Source organism: Trachemys scripta, chromosome 1 (genome assembly GCF_013100865.1).
Source record: "Trachemys scripta elegans isolate TJP31775 chromosome 1, CAS_Tse_1.0, whole genome shotgun sequence".
In the NCBI taxonomy this organism is placed as follows: domain Eukaryota; kingdom Metazoa; phylum Chordata; order Testudines; family Emydidae; genus Trachemys; species Trachemys scripta.
The window spans coordinates 290,782,540-290,799,963 of record NC_048298.1 but is presented as its reverse complement, the minus strand read 5'-3'; positions in this window follow the sequence as shown (position 1 = coordinate 290,799,963).

Here is a 17,424-nt window from a genome sequence, read left to right as displayed (position 1 = left end):
TGAGCTACAGCAAAAGAAATCCATAATTAGCAGCTCTAGAAGAGTCAGGCAGACATATATTATTTTTATAATACTTGTCTCAGTGGAAAAACTGGATTTTCCTGATATGTCACAACAAGATCACTGGGCCGCTAAGAAAAGGAATGTAACAGACTGATATTGAGCTTCATGGTTAATAATAATAATGATATTCAACCAGGAAGATATTTCAAGGCACCATTCAAGGTGAAGTGGCCCATTATTTCTGTATTTCTGAGGCAGCTCACCTCAGATTTGTAAGAAGCCCTGATTCAAACATCTGTCCAGTTTTGAAAGGCTACCGAGAAGGAAAGCTACATTTTTGGCATTAAAACTGTAATACACCTCTACCCCGATATAACGCAACCCGATATAACATGAATTCAGATATAACGCGGTAAAGCAGCGCTCCGGGGGGGCGGGGCTGCGCACTCCGGTGGATCAAAGCAAGTTCGATATAACGCGGTTTCACCTATAACGCGCTAAGATTTTTTGGCTCCCGAGGACAGCGTTATATCGAGGTAGAGGTGTATTACTAACTATCCCCTACTGATCTGTTGAAGTCCTTACAAAGATGTGTAAATAGCATTGTTCCTATTTTAGAGATGATGAACTGAGGTACAGAGAAGTTAAGAGACTATGGCCAGACCAGGAATAGAACAAACCAGGAATTGAACCTATGACACATCTTCTCCCCCTGCAAGATTTGAGAAATACCCATTGACAATAGTCCTCTGGTGGGAGGGGAGAGCCACTGATCTTCCTATTTCTGGTCCTATGTCCTATTCACTGGACCACACTGCTCTCTTGTGCTGTTTCTGTTCTGTTGTGTGAAAATATTACTTCTGGGGGAATTCTGCGCCACTGCACATGTGCAGAATTTATGTCCTCTGCAGATTTCTTTGCTTCCCCACAGAAAAATGACATTCTGACGGCAATGCCAAGGGAAGCCATAGGAAGCCACAAGAGCAGCCATACGACCATTCCCAGCAGTATGTTTCAGGTACCCAGGGTAGCCGGTAGAGAGGTAAATCACTGTGGGGTAGGGGGCGGGACTCGGGAAGACTCGGCTGGTGGCTCCTACCATGCACTGGGCTCAGCTGCTAGTCCCGGCTGGGCTGGGGAGGACGGGACTTCCTCTTCCCCTGCACGGCATCTGGGGCTGGGTCAGACCCACGCCCAGATTTCTCCCACATCTGCAGGAAGCTCTGCAAACTCCCCCCGCCCCCTCGCTTCCTGTACTCATTGCTCCTCAGGAGGGATCCCTGTACAGGGAGCTGCTCCCCCATCCACCAAATCCCCATGCATCCAGATCCCCTCATCATAGGCACCGACTTTCCCTCTTTCCCGTGGGTGCTCGACCCCCCCTTTGCTCCCGGCTCCACCCACACTCCACCCCTTCCATGAGGCCCCACCCCTACCCCACCACTTCTCACCCCTACCCTGCCCCCATTCCAACTGCTTCCCCAAATCCCCGTCCCAGCCCTGCCTCTTTCCCACCTCCTTTCCGGAGCACACCACTTTCCCGCTCTTCCCCCTCCCTCCTGAAGTGTGCTAATGCTGCCAAACAGCTGGGAAGTGCTGGGAGGTAGGCGGAGGAGCGGGAACGCGGCGTGCTCAGAGGAGGAGGAAGTGGGGCGGGAGGTGAGGGGAGCTTGGCTGCCGGTGGCTGTGGAGCACCCACTAATTTTTCCCCATGTGTGCTCCAGCCTCGGAGCACCCATGGAGTCAGCATCTATGCCCCTCATATCCAGACCCTCCCGCCGAGCTTCACCTCCCCTTGCACTCAGGACCCCACCTGATGATCCCCATTCCCCATGCATCTGGACCACCCCAACAAGCCACCCGCACCCAAATCCACACCCCACTGAGCCCCAACCAGCTGCATCTGGATCCCCACCCCACTGAGCCCCACTCCTCCAGCATCTGGACCCCCCACTGAACCTCCCACACCCAGAACCCCTGTTGAACTCTATTGTTCCTATACCCAGACCTCCCCCGCAGAGTCCCAACCACCTTAATCTGGACCCCCCTGCAAAGTCCCATTACTGCTGCACCCAGAATCCTCCAACAATCCCTTTTGCCTCCAGATCCCCCCCACACCTGGATCCCCCACTGAGCTGCCCTCACCCAGATTGCCCCACACAGAACCCTCTCAACCCACACCTGGATCCCCCCACACTAAGCCCCTCCACACTTGAATCCTGCCTTGCTGAGCCTGCCTGCCCACTCCTGATGCACCTGTCATAGAGGGGCAGGGCCCTGGGGTGTTTCTAGAACAAAAGAACATAAGAATGGCCATACTGGGTCAGACCAAAGGTCCATCTAGCCCAGTATTCTGTCTACCGACAGTGGCCAATACCAGGTGCCCCAGAGGGAGTGAACCTAACAGGTAATGATCAAGTGATCTCTCTCCTGCCATCCATCTCCACCCTCTGACAAACAGAGGCTAGGGACACCATTCCTTACCCATCCTGGCTAATAGCCATTAATGGACTTAACCTCCATGAATTTATCCAGTTCTCTTTTAAGCGCTGTTAGAGTCCTAGCCTTCACAACCTCCCCAAGCAAGGAGTTCCACAAGTTGACTGTGCGCTGTGTGAAGAACTTCCTTTTATTTGTTTTAAACCTGCTGCCTATTAATTTCATTTGGTGGCCCCTAGTTCTTGTATTATGGGAATAAGTAAATAACTGTTCCTTATCTACTTTCTCCACATCACTCATGATTTTATATACCCCTATCATATCCCCCCTTAGTCTCCTCTTTTCCAAGCTGAAAAGTCCTAGCCTCTTTAATCTCTCCTCACATGGGACCCTCTCCAAACCCCTAATCATTTTAGTTGCCCTTCTCTGAACCTTTTCTAGTGCCAATATATCTTTTTTGAGATGAGGAGACCACATCTGTACTCAGTATTCAAGATGTGAGCGTACCATCGATTTATATAAGGGCAATAATATATTCTCCGTCTTATTCTCTATCCCCTTTTTAATGATTCCTAACATCCTGTTTGCTTTTTTGACTGCCTCTGCTACTGTGTGGACATCTTCAGAGAACTATCCACGATGACTCCAAGATATTTTCCCTGATTCGTTGTAGCTAAATTAGCCCGCATCATGTTGTATGTATAGTTGGGGTTATTTCTTCCAATGTGCATTACTTTACATTTATCCACAATTCTGGGGCAGGCCAGGTCCTTGCACTGTGTCAGGGTTGGGTGCAGCCTCACCGCTGACTCTGTGTCCCAGGGAGGAGCTGCACAGTGATTTCCACCTCTGTGCAGCCAATGGCCTGTGCTCTCCAATGCCATGCTGGAGCCTCCACATTTATTTAACAAATAAAATTTGCAGAATTTTAAAATATTGTGTGCAGAATTTTTATTTTTTTGGCGCAGAATTTTTAATTTTTTGGCACACAATGCCCTCAGGAGTAGAATATATTGGAACTATTGGGCTCAGACTTGAGTCTTGAGTAAGTCTGTGTTTCATGTAATTTACACTAGAATGTGGCAAAACATGGCTGTCCTGTTTCATTTATGAGCAGTTGGTATCCAGACTCCTGGATTTCTAGCTGACATGGGGATACACATCTAGTATGCACTTCTACAATGAAGCAAACTATGACCTCCATCCTACAAGCTGGCCCATGCAGGCTGACTCCTGCATCCACACTGAGCCCCACTGCTTTCAATGGGCTTTACAAAAGTACAGGGATTTGCCTGTGGAGAGCAGCTTGCAGAATTGGGCATATAAGAACTCTGATAGGACAAGGGGAAATGGTGGGATTTCAGTCCAAAGCTCTGCTCCTGCAAACTCTTACGTATGGGCTTAACTACCTGTGCTGCACGTAGTCCCAATTACTTCAGTGGGATTACTCTCAGCATGCAAAATTCAGCACATTGTAGTTTTTTTCAGGGAAAGGGAGCACACCGTTACACAAGTAAGGCTTAACACATTTGGGAAATATGGGTGCATCCGTTACAGCTGCCATAGCATGCTCACGGCACCCTCACAACATGTGATAGTGTCTCTATTAAATTGTCAGTCTTTAAAACAAGCTCACTTCCTAAAAGCTCCACGTTTCTTCTCTCCACACATATCGCTATTGTGGAGTGAATCTCAGCTCTGAAAATAACTGACATTGCAGCCTTTCAGCTGAGTCTACTCTTGACTCTAAACATTCCAAGTGCTTTCGTGCACATTAATAAAGTGAAAACCAGCCACTGCCACGGCTCTAGCTTAGTTCAGCTTGTGGTTTTAGTACTTGCACAATGGGTGTGAGTCGTAGGGTCTATAATTCCATATTCGATGGAAAGTAGCTCTTCTATACTCATAAGGCGCTTCATTGACACACAAAGCCTCTTCTCTGCATTTATTTAAGCACAGAGCTAGAATACAGACCTGCACGAAGAAAGCTAAACATAGTTCACATCTGGTCCAAACCCCACAATCAATTTATTGCTGTATCTGAAACATTTTCAGCGTCTGTCATATAATATATTTTCACACGTTTCTAACAAGACATTTTCTTGGATGTAAAATAGACAGGTATATCTGTCAGTTCAATTTCATGCAAACGAAACAGAAGAATTCTTGGCATGGATTATTGTACTGTCTTTGGAGCAGTGTAACTATCATGTGGAGAGGGTATTATTTAAGGATGTCAAAAGTTCAATAATTTCTTCCAAAATTACTGACTACACAGCAGATTTTTTTTTAATCTTTACCTTCCTTTTTTCCATTTTGATAGAATTCATTATTAAATGTATTTGAAAAGGGTGCAAACAACATTGTTACAGAACCTATCCTTCTCCCATTACTGGGATTTTTTTGTGCTCTATGTTAAAATGGAATCTTTCAGTCACCATGGTCTTTTAACCAGAACTTTATTCAAACTTTTATTAAAAATTCAAATGCAATAGAAATCCCATTAAAATTCTTAAAAGTTTCACATTTGCACCCAAACCTCTCCTGGGCATTCCCACAGAGAACCACAGCTGTATCAAATAGCTTAAAAGCGCTGCAACCCAATAAATAGGCATGCCAACTTGCCCCTATATTGGCCCCAGTACAATCATTTACCAGCTCATTTTTGGCTACATAAACTGCCTCTAAGCACTTTCTCATTTGAAAACCCTCGGATTGCTGTAAGAGCGCTGCATCAGCACGCAAAATCTGGAGTGCTTCCCCATCCCACCTGTGCTTGTATATGATCATACAGGCTGTTACCTTTCTGAAGGGATAAATGAAAGGCAATCAGATGGATTGGGTGAGCATCCTATTCAGGTACCATTCTGTATTTTGACTCACCTCTCCATTTAATGAGAAAATTAAGATTAAGCATTGCACAGGCATAATGGAGAGTATGCTTGGGAATCATCCCATGCTCTATCTACAGGGGGCTTTTGAGAAACATGAAGAATTAGCTGGTACTAATTAACAATGACTCATCATGGGAGGAAGAGCTTGGTTAAACACCTGTTCTTATCAAATTAATATGCACAGGAATTGATTAAGGATGAAAGTTAAGCTCTTTCACAGACAAAGGGCCAAACACTAGTGTCCTGAATTAGGTAAAACTCACTGGACTCCAGTAGGATTTTTGACTGAGTAATAACTTCAGGATTTGCCCTGCAAGCTATCCTAGATGCTCGCTGTGAGACAAATCAAACTATCATAGGATTATATCATGCTGCAGAGTAAACTCCCATTGCCCAGAATGGATTTTGAATAATACAGCCTAAGATGTGGTTTCACGTCCTCTCAATATCTTTGGTTAATAGGATTATACTGTTATTATTTGCATAGTGCCAACAGCATGCTGGTACTGTACAGGCAGGTATGAAGACAAGGTCCTTGCCCCAAAGAGCTTATACAATTTAAACAGAAATAGAGAAATGGAGCATCCTGGATTGGGAAGTGAAAAAACAAACAACCACTGAGTTTGGGTGATGAAGAAGAGCACATGGCTTGTTAATTCCATATTTGTTTGTTTTATTTGTCAGGTACCATCTTTTATCAGTCATCTGTTAAAGTAACAATTCTCTGGGAGAGGAATTAGGTTTTAGTAGGTCTCTTAGAAGAGGTGCATTTCAAGCAGGGGACTTGAAGGAGGAATGGGGACGGCACGACAGTCTGAGGCTGGGTCAGGGAGAGGCATACATGGAAGGAAGCAAAGAGATGAGAGAGGGAGGAGGACAAAATGAATGCAGTTAAGCTGAGCTGCTTGGGCAAGGATCAAAATGGGGAAAAGGCCAAGGTTGAAGCCATGTCTCTGAACTCATATGGGTTTCACTTGATTGACGTTAATATAATTATTCTTGATTTACACCAAAACATGTGATGTTAGAATCAGGCCATTGTTCTGTGTAAGGGGAGATCATCAGAGTTTCCTGTAAAATTGTTTCTGTTCAGGGGAGACAGTAGAGTACAGGTGTGACACTAAAGGAGGGTAAGTAACCAAATAACCTGATCCTCCTCACACTTACTCTGTTCTTACATAGATGTAAGTCCAGTGACAGCGACTTCAGTGGAACTGCGCCTGATTTACACTGACACAAGTGAGAGGAGAATTACGGTCAAAGCCTTGAATGCACATATATGTGCGCACAGGAGGGAGAGTGAGACTCCCAAGATTTGGTGTGCTGATGCAGTGTTCTTAAAGGAGCCCTGGGGTTTTCGAATGAGAAAGTGCTTAGAAGCAGTTTATGTAGCCAAAAACAAGGTGGTAAATGATTGTACTGGGGCCAATATAGGGGCAAGTTGGCATGCCTATTTATTGGGTTGCAGCGCTCGCAAGCTATTTGATACAGCTGTGGTTCTCCCTGAGGATGCCCAGGAGAGGTATGAATGAAAAAACGTCAAGCTTTAAAGAAATGCTAATGTGATTTCTAGTGCATTTTAATTTTCAATAAAACTTTTAATAAAGTTCTGGATAAAAGACTGTGATGCTTTAATTTTTCCTTGTATTAGCTGAGGTATTTAAGTAATGTAAACACAGTGTGTTCTAACAAAACCTGGGATAACTTTGGCACATACTGTTATTCTCAGTTTGTTTTTCCTCCAGTATTAATTAATGCCTTCACAAGCAAATCCTTTCAACATATTTTACACCAGCTTTCCTCTCCTGGTGAAAACAAATATATTTCCAGTCAGTTAACTCCGTGCAGTTTGCTAGCGCCTTTGAATAAGTTTAACCATTTGACTGCTGAACAATGTACCAGATACCTGGAGCAAAACAAACTGTATGGCACTGCCCCGGGTATTAAGTTAGAATCATAGAATCATAGAACTGGAAGGCACCTCGAGAGGTCATCTAGTCCAGTCCCCTGCACTCATGGCAGGACTAAGTATTATCTAAGGTTATCTATCTAGCTAAGGTTCTTTACTTTAAAATGTTGATATCCTATGGGAACACTGTTGCTTCCAAAGAACCCAGCCACATGCCACTATCACAGTAGAACATGGCAGTAAAGGGGTTATTTTCACCCATAAGAAAGGGCATGCTCAGCTTTGTTTGTGATTTTGAAGGACTTTAAGGTTCCCATTCACTAGTGATCTTTTAAAAGAAGGGCATAGTGGCTTATAGGTCCACATTATTCAACAAAGTGCAGAATTGATGGGTTACCGAAAGTCACCTGTGGAATGAACAGATTTTTATCTTTCTGAAAACACTATGATAAGTGTTACAGAGATTTATAACTTCCCTAAAAGTTAGAAACGTCGCTTTCTCCAAAGGTGAGGAAAGCCAAACCTGCAGGAGAAAGCAAAACCATGAGGAAATGGGAACACTCACATCTATTTACACATCTGCAGCCATTTGGGACATTTGACATTCAATAAGAAAATTCTCACGTTTTTCTCCCACTTAAGCCATAAATAGTTAAGACAAGGTCCTCACCTGTCTTAAATTTTGTCAGTGCACTATAAATAGGTCACAAACAGTCAGGAACTGACTTCAAAGACTGTCAGTGGCATGGGCCACAGCTGTATTAAACAGGATGGCGGAGGAGCAGGTGAAGAGGTCAGTACATTGGCCATAGGTATCCCTTGGGTCTGTAGATTCGGATGGCACGGTGCGTAAAACATTGACACACTAAAAGCAAGTGTTTTAATGACCTGTCATGATTTAAAGGACAAGTTTGAGCCTTTCACATGAAGCAGACGTGCTTTGCCAGTCCATATCAGATTAGAAGCTGTATAATATTTTTATGCCACAAGCATAAACCAAACACCTACAGGCAGCAAGAATCAAGCAGACTTTGGTTCACCCACAAACCTGCAGCAACGGCAAATCAAAGAAGTAAGATTTCAGGCTATTAAGTATTCCAAATAACTGGGATGATCTGTTTTCCCTTATTCTCCACATGTGCACTTTGTAAAATGCTGCTATTTTACAAATTGTAAACATTATTGTTCAGCACAGGTACATCTGATGTGCAGCCTTCAATATCTGTCATGGGTACAATTGTCAGCTGTGAGAAGTCAGTGTTTACCAATAGTTTATATATTGTGTTGTACAAAGTACCATGGTTAATGCTTGCTCTAAGTTCGAGGAGATAACAATGTCTTTGATACCATAGTGTGGTAACTGCTGCTAAACACGGATTTGTTTAATGGTGAACACTCAGAGTATGTTTACACTTGTCAGGGCCCATAACAGGGTGGTCTGACCTAGCAATCATAGCCAGGGGCAAAGATAAGGTCAGAGTCTGAAGCCACACCAAGGGTCAATCTAGAGCCAGCAGCCAGGCCAAGGATCAGTGCCAGGGTTGGAGTCGGTAATCGCACCAGGATTAAGCCAGAATCGGAATCAGAAGTCATGCCAAGGGTCAAGCCAGAGTCAGTCACTGGAATGAGGGCAAGGATGCAGAAATCAGGAGCAGTAACAGGAGCAAAGAGCAGAAACCAGGTGAGGAGGCAAGAACTAGGAACAAGGTATGATAACAGGAGCAAAGAGCAGGAATCAGGAAAGGAGGCAGGAACTTGGTCTCAGCGGGTCTGGTCAGCAACAAGCCTAGCAAATAGTTGCTCAAACAAGGGGTGGGACAAGAACAGGAAGCTTTATGCCTGGTGGTGTCCAATCAGCAGTCTGTTGCTAGTCACCTGACCCATCTGAGTCAGTGGGTGTAGTTGGCTGTTAGCTGCAGTTTGCTAATCTGACCTTGGCACCAAGGGTAAAGCTCTGGCTTGGCAGCCTCATGGGCACAGATTCAAGCTCCATAGCACCCGATAACACTGCAATCAGGTGTGACTGCAGAACCTTAGACATACCCAAGCTAGCTTTGATCTAACTAGCTCGAATGACAATAGCGGTGAAGCTACAGCCACACAGGTTGTACAAGCCCACGCAAGCGCCTAAGATATGTCCTTGAGCAGTTAGCCTGTGCAGCCACAGCTTCGTGGTATTTGTGCTAGCTAGGGTATGTGTGCTGCAGTCACACCTCTGACTGCAGTGTAAACAGACCCAGTCTGTTCAGCCTCTCTGAGTTTCTCCATTCATTTATCTTACTCCTAGGAACTGCCAGTTATACTGGAGTCACAGGAGGTGCCTGGGTGCATGTATTGCACTGGTCTACGATCATTTGTGTGTGTGAGGAGGCAAGAGTAAGCCTACTCAGAAAATGTCTGGAACAAGAATACAGCACGTTTATCAGTACCCAAGCTGTGATACAGTCTATCATAGACAGAATTACAAATGAATGTGGCTCAAAATACCCATTTTCCATCCACCAATTCCAGGGTTATAGAATATGAGGGTTGGAAGAAATCTCAGGGGATCATCTAGTCTAACCCCCTACTCAAGGCAGGACCAATCCCCAGACAGATTTTTTGCCCCAGATCCCTGAATGGCCCCCTCAAGAATTGAACTTATAATCCTGGGTTTAGTAGCCCAATCCTCAAACCACCCCTCACTACATATGTCAGGTTGAACCTAGAAGGACTATTTGAGTCTGTGTGAATCAATGGAAACCGCTATAAGCATGGCTCAGAGTTCCTTTTGTTTAGAATATCCCCAGGTTGAACAGCGCTGGAATTCACCAGCCACTTTTTAAGTCCTCAGCCATTGTCACAGATGACTTTACGAATTAGACCCATGTGACAGCATGGGATTTCAGCTAGTCTATCCATATCTGACAAGCACCAAAAAGTTATCACCTTTTTTCCTGCTATTTCAGCAGCAAATTAACTCCAATGTTTGAACTGTCTTCTCCATCAGCTTTCAGTTATCATCAGATTCTCTAGCCTTCTCTGCCACTGCTTGAGAATTTGTTTTGACTGGAGTTAGAGTGAAATAGGTATCATAGTGCTCATGTTTGGTATGTATAACAGCTAGTCTAAGTTCTTTTCATCTCTGCAATTTGGGTTCTAGAATGCTTAGTGGAAAAGGAAAGAAAAAGGGACTTTTTGTGGTGTTCAATAGTACCAATGATTTCCCCAGGATGGCACTTAGTACTTATTTAATGCTGTTCTTCGGTACGTTTTTTTCTCAACAGTATCCCAGAGATACTCAGGTAACAATTCAATTCATGTGCAACATGTAGTAGAGGTGATGGAGGCCAACCTGCATATCTGAAGCATCAGAAATAGAACTCATGACCTTCAATTTTAAAGATAAAGCCATCTATTGCTTTAGCCAAAATTAATTGCTTGAATACATCCTGTAAAGAACAGAGGTACCTAGTGGGCTTGCATCTCCTCTTACTTTCACTGGTCTTACGTGGGCATAGCAGAGCCTCTAGCCCAATGAGTCTGGTGAATTTCATCACCATGTCCATGAGCATCTATATTATATCTGCTCCACTGGAAGCCCTTTGGTGTCTGGGAGTTTACAGATGATCAGGATGCCCAGGGTAGGTTCCCCCCCATGCTCAAAGATTAAGTAGAGGCATTTGAGTGGACTCTTCCTGCATTTGAGCCAGAACAGAGTCCAGATTTGTTCTCCCTTGGTCTGGTCTGATGAATAGAGTAACCTGGGTTGCCAAGGTGAGATATGTAAGGCCAATGTTAAAAACAAATAACGGAGCCCTCAACATATACTTCTGCTGGCAGCTGCCCTAGAAAAAATGAATACAGTAACTCCTCACTTAAAGTTGTCCTGGTTAACGTTGTTTTGTTGTTATGTTGCTGATCAATTAGAGAACATGCTCGTTTAAAGTTGTGCAATGCTCCCTCGTTTGGCAGCCGCCTACTTTGTCCACTGCTTGCAGGAAGAGCAGCCAGTTGGAGCTAGCTGGTGGGGGCTTGGAACCAGGGTGGACCATCAGCCCCCCTATTGGCTCCCCACTCTCCTAAGTTCCCTGTGCCGCAGCCACCCAGTGGGCTAGCAATTGCCGGCAGTTCAGCTGTCCCTCCGCCGACTGCCATGTGCTGCTCCTGCCCTCTGCCTTGGAGCTGCTCCCGGGAGCCTCCTGCTTGCTGTGCAAGGGGGGGTGTGATAAGAGGGGGGCTAATGTCAGGGTTTCCCCCTCCCTCCTGCTCCTGCCCCCCACTTACCCCATGTTCCATAGAGCAGGGGGGGACATGACAGGGATCAGGACGGAAGGAGCTTGCTGGCAGCAGCTGCTGTCTCAACTTGCTGATCTACTTTAAAAGGTACTTAGAGTGGAGTCACCATACTTAAAGGGGCAATGCGCATCTCTCTCTCACACACACAGGATGTGTGGCTCTGTCTCTGTCTGCCATGCTGTCTCCCCTCCCTCCATTTGTGCTGCCTTGTAGAGTGTGAGGCTACATTAACAACAATGTGTTAACCCTTGAGGGCTCAGCTGTTCTAATTCATCATTTAGCAGTGAGGCATTCCCTGGGAAATATCCCACCCCCTTCCACCCTCTGACTTCACCACCTCAACCAAGCTTCATAATCATCATTGCCATATACAGTATTAAATTGTTTATTTAAAACTTATACTGTGTGTGTGCATGTGTGTATATATCAGGGGTCGGCAACCTTTCGGAAATGGTGTGCCAAATCTTCATTTATTCATGCTAATTTAAGGTTTCGCGTGCCAGTAACACATTTTAACCTTTTTATAAGGCCTCTTTCTATAAGTCTATAATATATAACTAAACTATTGTTGTATGTAAAGTACATAAGGTTTCAAAATGTTTAAGAAGCTTCATTTAAAATTAAATTATAATGCAGAGCCCACCGGACTGGTGGCTAGGACCCGGGCAGTATGAGTGCCACTGAAAATCAGCTTGTGTGCCGCCTTTGGCACGCATGCCATAGGTTGCCTACCCCCAGTATATATATATATACACACACACACACACCAGGGACATTTTTTTCACCAGACAAAAGACTATATATCTAATCTATATCTATATAGTCTTTTGTCTGGTGAAAAAAAATTCCCTGGAACCTAATTCCCCCATTTACATTAATTATTATGGGGAAATTGGATTCGCTTAACATCGTTTTGCTTAAAGTCGCATTTTTCAGGAACATAACTACAACATTAAGCAAGGAATTACTGTACCTATCTGCACTGGAGAACAAGCCTGCTTTGCCCTTGTAACTCTAGTTGTTTATGGGGTCCTTCTTTGCTTCCTCTTCTAAGTGTTTTGTGGTGCTGCTATATAAATTTGTTAAACAGAAGATGTTTTACACCATACATTGTGGTGTTTCAGTAGTGGGTTAAATAGTTCTTCTATAGAAAGCACATACTGTGGTCCACCTAGAGGTGGGTTACGTCCTCATGCAGTGCCAGCGTTCCTTGGGGTAGGGGGAGTGCCACTGGGTCCATACCTGGCTGAGCCCACTCAGAGGGGTTAGTGGTTCAAGCAAGCTGTCAACCAAGACATAGGCGGTCAGACCTAGTGGTCAGAGCAGGAGTTGGGAACCAGGAACTGGAGTTGGGTCAGAGACAGAGTCAGGAATCAAGCTAAGGATCAGACCTGGAATCAATAGCCAGGGGTGGGACGTAGAAATAGGGAACAGCAACAAGGTAAGAACCAGGAATGAGGCAGGGATCTGGAACAAGAAGGGAAGCCAGCGCTCAGGAGTCAGGCAAGAAGACAGGGTCCAATGTAGCAGCCAGCGAAGGATTTGTCTAATTGCTCAGACAACTTCCTGTGCTTCCTTCTGGCTTAAAAAATGAGTCTGAGCCAATCAGAAAGGCCAGATATAGTCCAATCTGGAGCTTCATAGGTGGGATCTCTGGTGAGATAGGGTCCACCAGCCTATGCTCCCTCTTGGTACCAGCAAGCTTCTGGGTGGTGTCTGCAATCTGAGGACTGTCAGTGGACCTGGGGTTCAATCCCACGATCACTCACATCATGAAGGTAAATACATTAAAGATTGTGAGATGTTCAGATAAGATGATGATGATGGAGGACTATATAAGTATCTAAGATAGGTTGAAAGTCAGAGGATCTTTGTGATTACATCATCATCATCATCATCATCTTAAAGGTGCCACAGGACTCTCTGTTGCTTTTTACAGATCCAGACTAACACGGCTACCCCTCTGACACTTGACATCATCATCAGGGTTTCTGAAAGGATGGGATTCCTGGAGTCAGCTGTGTCTCACCTTGTTCTGCAAGTTGAATAATGCCTGGATTTGTCTGGAGAAGAAATCTTTGTCAGTGTATCACTAGTTCTTCTGGCTACCCACTACCCTCTACCAGCCTTCTCTCTGACATTCAGAGGTTGATTCATTTACTTTACTATTACATTCTAACAGTACTGAAGTTCCCATATCATGCTACATGAAGTGTAAGAAGAACAAGTAGCAGCATTACATAGACATGCAAATGCAATCAAGCAAGCCCTGGAAAGTCTCCCATGAAAGCCCCAGGAAACCTACAAGACTTATATAGTGTGTCTGGTTGAGCTGTGTAAATATCATGCAGATCATATAGGCACAAAGATGATTCTGCCTACTGGAAAAGTAATCACATGTCAGGAGCTACCATCCCAATGAGAACTAATTAACGCTCGTCAGCAGTCTCAGTTGAGAACTTGAAGATTGGTCATAGTGACTGAAGTCTCCCCTTGCCCTTCTTGTCCTTTCCATGTCAAACTTGTGGTGCAGTGGCCGTGTAAAGAAGGCTGTACTGCAGCTTCCAGATCTATAAGTGTTATATGACTAAACAGAGAACCTTGGTCTTTGGGGCTGGAAATCTGGCACTGTTCACAAGCACTAACTTCACTACAAATCTTTTAAGAGTCCACAGCAAACCGCACTATAGCTAAGCTCCCCAAATTATTAATGTGGAAGTTGAACAGACTGTATGACTTCAGTATCACTGTGGCTGATGAACAATCAATGAAATTAAAATCTCTGCCCAGAAAAATACCATGTATGTGGATTACTGCTACAGACACACAAGCTGAGCTCATGAAGAGATGGAGCCAGAAGGTCTCAAGACACCCAGAGATTAAATATCTTTTTTTTTAAAGACTTCAGACCTGATTCTGATCTCACCCTGCTGTAACTCAGGAGTCAATCTACTTACTCCAATGGAGATAGACTGGTACAACTGAAATCAGTTTCTGACCCTTCATTTTTCGGGAAGGAGAATTATTTTTCTCCCTCTTTTCCAATTTGAAGCAGCCCATCAGGCATCCAGCTGGCTGCAGTCTATAAAAGAGTATTTCTTTACACAAAACCAACCCTTCTCCCTCCTGGAAATCCCCTGCCCGGCAGTAAAACACTTTTAAAAAGTGTAAAAGATATTTTTGTTGGGGTTTGCCCAGTTGTCCCAGACATAATATAGACTGTCTCCTAGTCCAAGAGCAACTCAAATGGCCACTGCAAAGTCAGTAAAGTCAGACACTTACTGCGCAGAGTAATGAGAAGAGTGTCTTTTGAAACGAGAAAAGCCTTTCACCTTCTCACATTCAAATCACCTGCTGTGGGTAAAGAATTAGTGAGTAAATAACCACCTGTCCTCCCTTTGGAATCTGAAGATGCCCCTGTCTGAAGGTTACTATATTTAGGCTACCTACATTTTTTTCAAATCACTTCACACCTTTTCAGAGAACTGAACAACTTCCAAAAGTTTTATACATCTGTCAGGTTCATTACATGTGCCACTCCTGGAAACGTTCCTCATCATCTTGGCTCTGATGTGTACTAGAGATGGGCTGACCCACCGATGTCTTGATTTAAATCCAGAGGCCATCAAAGTTAGACTTTGTGGGCTGGGTTTTTAATCTGGCATCTGACCCCAAAATGGAGAAATCTCCCAAGGAGATCTGTGAGAGTTCCACCTCTCCTTTCCTCACTTCAATGGTTTTCATAGAGATGAACCCACTTAGACTGGGGCTAAATTTGGTCTTTTGTGTTTAAATTGGTCATAGAATCATAGAATCATAGAATCATAGAATATCAGAGTTGGAAGGGACCTCAAGAGGTCATCTAGTCCAACCCCCTGCTCAAAGCAGGACCAATTCCCAGCTAAATCATCCCAGCCAGGGCTTTGTCAAGCCGGGCCTTAAAAACCTCCAAGGAAGGAGACTCCACCACCTCCCTAGGTAACGCATTCCAGTGTTTCACCACCCTCCTAGTGAAATAGTTTTTCCTGATATCCAACCTGGACCTCCCCCACTGCAACTTGAGACCATTGCTCCTTGTTCTGTCATCTGCCACCACTGAGAACAGCCGAGCTCCATCCTCTTTGGAACCCCCCTTCAGGTAGTTGAAGGCTGCTATCAAATCCCCCCTCATTCTTCTCTTCTGGAGACTAAACAATCCCAGTTCTCTCAGCCTCTCCTCATAAGTCATGTGCTCCAGACCCCTAATCATTTTTGTTGCCCTCCGCTGGACTCTTTCCAATTTTTCCACATCCTTCTTGTAGTGTGGGGCCCAAAACTGGACACAGTATTCCAGATGAGGCCTCACCAATGTCGAATAAAGGGGAACGATCACGTTCCTCGATCTGCTGGCAATGCCCCTACTTATACAGCCCAAAATGCCGTTAGCCTTCTTGGCAACAAGAGCACACTGTTGACTCATATCCAGCTTCTCGTCCACTGTGACCCCTAGGTCCTTTTCAGCAGAACTGCTACCTAGCCATTCGGTCCCTAGTCTGTAGCAGTGCATGGGATTCTTCCGTCCTAAGTGCAGGACTCTGCACTTGTCCTTGTTGAACCTCATCAGGTTTTTTTCTGCCCAATCCTCTAATTTGTCTAGGTCCCTCTGTATCCGATCCCTACCCTCTAGTGTATCTACCACGCCTCCTAGTTTAGTGTCATCTGCAAACTTGCTGAGAGTGCAGTCCACACCATCCTCCAGATCATTAATAAAGATATTAAACAAAACCGGCCCCAGGACCGACCCTTGGGGCACTCCACTTGAAACCGGCTGCCAACTAGACATGGAGCCATTGATCACTACCCGTTGAGCCCGACGATCTAGCCAGCTTTCTATCCACCTTACAGTCCATTCATCCAGCCCATACTTCTTTAACTTGGTGGCAAGAATACTGTGGGAGACCGTATCAAAAGCTTTGCTAAAGTCAAGAAATAACACATCCACTGCTTTCCCCTCATCCACAGAGCCAGTTATCTCCTCATAGAAGGCAATTAGGTTAGTCAGGCACGACTTCCCCTTCGTGAATCCATGCTGACTGTTCCTGATCACTTTCCTCTCCTCTAAATGTTTCATAATTGATTCCTTGAGGACCTGCTCCATGATTTTTCCAGGGACTGAGGTGAGGCTGACTGGCCTGTAGTTCCCCGGATCCTCCTTCTTCCCTTTTTTAAAGATGGGCACTACATTAGCCTTTTTCCAGTCATCTGGGACCTCCCCCGATCGCCATGAGTTTTCAAAAATAATGGCTAATGGCTCTGCAATCTCACCCGCCAACTCTTTTAGCACCCTCGGATGCAGCGCATCCGGCCCCATGGACTTGTGCACGTCCAGTTTTTCTAAATAGTCCTGAACCACTTCTTTCTCCACAGAGGGTTGGTCACCTTCTCCCCATGCTGTACTGCCCAGTGCAGCAATCTGGGAGCTGACCTTGTGCGTGAAGACAGAGGCAAAAAAATCATTGAGTACATTAGCTTTTTCCACATCCTCTGTCACTAGGTTGCCTTCCTCATTCAGTAAGGGGCCCACACTTTCCTTGATTTTCTTCTTGTTGCTAACATACCTGAAGAAACCCTTCTTGTTACTCTTAACATCTCTTGCTAACTGCAACTCCAAGTGTGATTTGGCCTTCCTGATTTCACTCCTGCACGCCTGAGCAATATTTTTATACTCCTCCCTGGTCATTTGTCCAATCTTCCACTTCTTATAAGCCTCTTTTTTGCATTTAAGATCAGCAAGGATTTCACTGTTTAGCCAAGCTGGTCGCCTGCCATATTTACTGTTCTTTCTACACATCGGGATGGTTTGTTCCTGCAACCTCAATAAGGATTCTTTAAAATACAGCCAGCTCTCCTGGACCCCTTTGC